Raw genomic sequence first — 3,253 nt, forward strand, 5'->3', positions numbered from 1 at the left:
TTTTTATTGTAGGTATAAAAATTAATAATTTGTTGTTATCAATTTACATCAAATAGNGCTCTGCCTGTTGTTCTAAATGAAATATAAGGATTTAATTTAACATTTACTTTATGCAATTATACATTTATATAGTTATAAATATAATAATAGGTACCATATATAAAATATCGGTTAGTTCGGTATTTTCTATAGTGGGAGCTATATTATATTATGTGTGTGTTTAAATATTTAATTTTCTTGGAACCATTATTTATGATGGTTTCCTTTGTTTTACTTTTAGTTAAACAATATTACATAAACCAAGAATAAATCCTCGAGCCTTGACAAAATTTATAATTTGTAAACTTCATTCTTGCATTTGGTAATCTATAAATTAATAAATTTAAACTTAAAATAACCTCTCTGTTGATCGATCTCGTACTTACAAAATATATTACTTGCAGACAACCTACACTTGGGTGAAATATAATTTAAATAGTAGCAGTTCCTCTCATAATTTATGCTCAAATTCCCAATTTAGGTACCCAATATTATAAGAAATATACTGAAATTGTTTTGGTTGTATGTTGTAATTAACATATTTTATTCTAGATGTTATTATGATATTGGCATTTGTTAAGTAGATTAAAATCATGGTTAGAAGTTGGTTTCCCAACTCTTACTCATAAATTTAGATTTATGAGTTTGCATTTTTATTCTAGTGGTTTTCCTCGGAATATATGCAAAAATTCTCGATTTATGTACTCAATAGAATACGAAATATACCAAAATTTTTTTGATTGTATGCTGGAATTAACCTGCTTTATTCTGGAAGTTATTATTGTGGGGCCCCGAGTCCGACATCTAATTATAATAATTATAAATGAGGGAAAAAATTTCAATTTTTCTAAACTAAAACAGGCAGCATCTCCCCTAAAATAAGAGGATCCAAAAATATAAAAACATGTCCCAAACAAAAACCAAAGAAACAAAGACAGTGCTAAGAAAACAAACGATTGAGTAAATCACATAACCTGTGGGTCACAGACCGACATAAACACCGACAAAATAATTTACAAGTCTCAAATATTTGAAATATAATTTTTAACATGCCAAAATAAACTAGTGGGCCAAAATAATACAAATATCATCAAATAGCTCCTAAGACCTGAGAATTTCACTCTAACTCGCATCTCCTGGCCTAAAACTGGACTGTGGCATCCCAGGCCTCGCCTCACCTACCGTCAATCACATGAAAACAAGAGGTAGCCGACATTCCAGTGAGCATAAACCCAACATGATACAATCAATAACATATGAGAATTAAAATGATAACTAGTTCATATGAAATCCATAAAGATGCAATATAATGCAATGCACGATCAGTTCGGCTATCAATAAATCTCAAGATCAAGTGAATCATCTGGTCATAAGGTACCCAAGGGAAGAGAATCCCCCAGCAACATCCACCGACTCATTCGCTCGAGGTGGAGTGATGTGTTCTACAATCCCAGGACAATGGTTTGCCTATAGAGAGTGTTCAGGCCATAACAGCGACTTTCGCATACACTATGCCAACTCAACTATTGCCCCATACGTCCAACAAATCAAAGCGACCTCCGCCATATCAAATCTGAATCGAAAAATGGCTCAAGATGCAATGCAATGATGCAAATCAATATCATCAACTCGATATCATAATAAGTTCATCTCAAGACAACCATCATCAACAAATCACAAGTAATTCATCGAGCCATAGAATTTACAATTTAAAATCAAAATGATACTTTTATCTCGAATTTTACCAACCGTAACATACATTTCAAATATTACGAAAAGAGATCGAAAGGTGTGGTTGAAAATTCTTGAACCCCCAAAGTCTATTATAATATCACCAAAAATACAATATCAACTAAATTCTTGTTCCATCCAAGATTTCGACCCAAAACAAAGTAAAAATATGATATACCGATAAACAAACCTAGATTCACTACTAACCAACTTAAAGTAAATAATCTTGAGCTAACCCAAGTCAATACTTCAACCGAATCTGAAAATACATAAGTCAAGAACTTTGATCATTTATCCAAACAGAGCAGTTTTTGTACAAAATTCATAATTAATTCAATAATGCTTCAAATCAAGATCCGCAAATTAGATATGCAAGAAACTCAAAGCCCAACAATTACTCTTCACAAAGTTTTGTCAATATAGTCATTTACCCAGTCAATCATAACCTGAAAAGTATAACATAATTCTCACGAATTCTGCATCAGCATATATCTGGCACATTTTAGTATTTTGAGCATAACTTCTTCAATATCCAATGGAATCAAGCTAATCTGGTATAATTTTGAAGACAAGATAATGTTCTATAACTTTTATTTGAACATAAAATCCAGAACCCCAACCAATTAATCCCAGAATTCGAATAAACAGAAGGAATGGACGCAAATCTTCACTAAGTCGAAATTCCATACCAGTTTTAGTAAAAATCACATATCTCTTTCATTTTTTCATGGAATTGAGTGATTCAAGAACCAAATCAAAGCTAAATCGATGCTCTAAAAGTTTGATGGAGACCCTAGCACCAAAATCCAAATACAACAGTCCTATATACAAGAAAATCAAAAAAGTACAAAAACTGTTTTTGCACAGAAACAAGGAACCATGCTCATATCTCTTTTAAATTCAAACCAACACAAATACATCTCCAACATCTTCATATCTCAAATATCAACTCAAATATCAATTCTAGACTTCGACCCATTTTCAAACTTGAATAAAAATGGGAAATACTTACATCATCTTCAAGCCTATGGTGAGAGGATTACAAATCTACCTTTATTTCATATTTTACTTGAGCAAATCACCCATAAAACGAGGAAATATTTCGAAAATGGAAGGAGAGAAAGGATGAGGGTTTCTTACGTGGAGGAGAAGGAGAAAGAATGGTGTGGTGGAGGTGGGTTTACTTATTTTTTAATTGTGTAGTCAAAGTGTACACTTTAGTGGTCAAAATGACCATTTTCTTCTACTACACAATTGTTTATCACGAAAATTGCGGGACGTGTCAGGCACGTGATCGTGCCAAAATTGTAGAATAATCTGACTCCTTTCTCAAACGTTGCGAATCTCGATTCGATCGTTCGTTCTAATTCCCCCGAAATGGCTCCAAAAATAAGAACATGAAATGAGGAATATAATGAAATTAAAGGAGGAATTCATAAACAACATCAACATTCATTATGCTGCTATGAATTTGAACGACATT

The 3,253-nt window shown here is 32.3% G+C and overlaps 1 long non-coding RNA gene across 1 annotated transcript; it reads right to left on the bottom strand.

Annotated features, from left to right (window-relative positions):
• Positions 1-1,006: 1,006 nt before the first annotated feature.
• Positions 1,007-2,915, bottom strand: LOC140978323 (uncharacterized). The gene is made up of 3 exons (XR_012175558.1): positions 2,822-2,915; positions 2,460-2,543; positions 1,007-1,217 (listed from the first exon to the last, which is right to left on the bottom strand). It is a non-coding gene; the product is annotated as an uncharacterized lncRNA (long non-coding RNA).
• Between the last annotated feature and the right edge of the window lie 338 nt (positions 2,916-3,253).

The sequence above is a fragment of the Primulina huaijiensis genome, chromosome 6, assembly GCF_012295235.1.
Source record: "Primulina huaijiensis isolate GDHJ02 chromosome 6, ASM1229523v2, whole genome shotgun sequence".
NCBI lineage: Eukaryota > Viridiplantae > Streptophyta > Magnoliopsida > Lamiales > Gesneriaceae > Primulina > Primulina huaijiensis.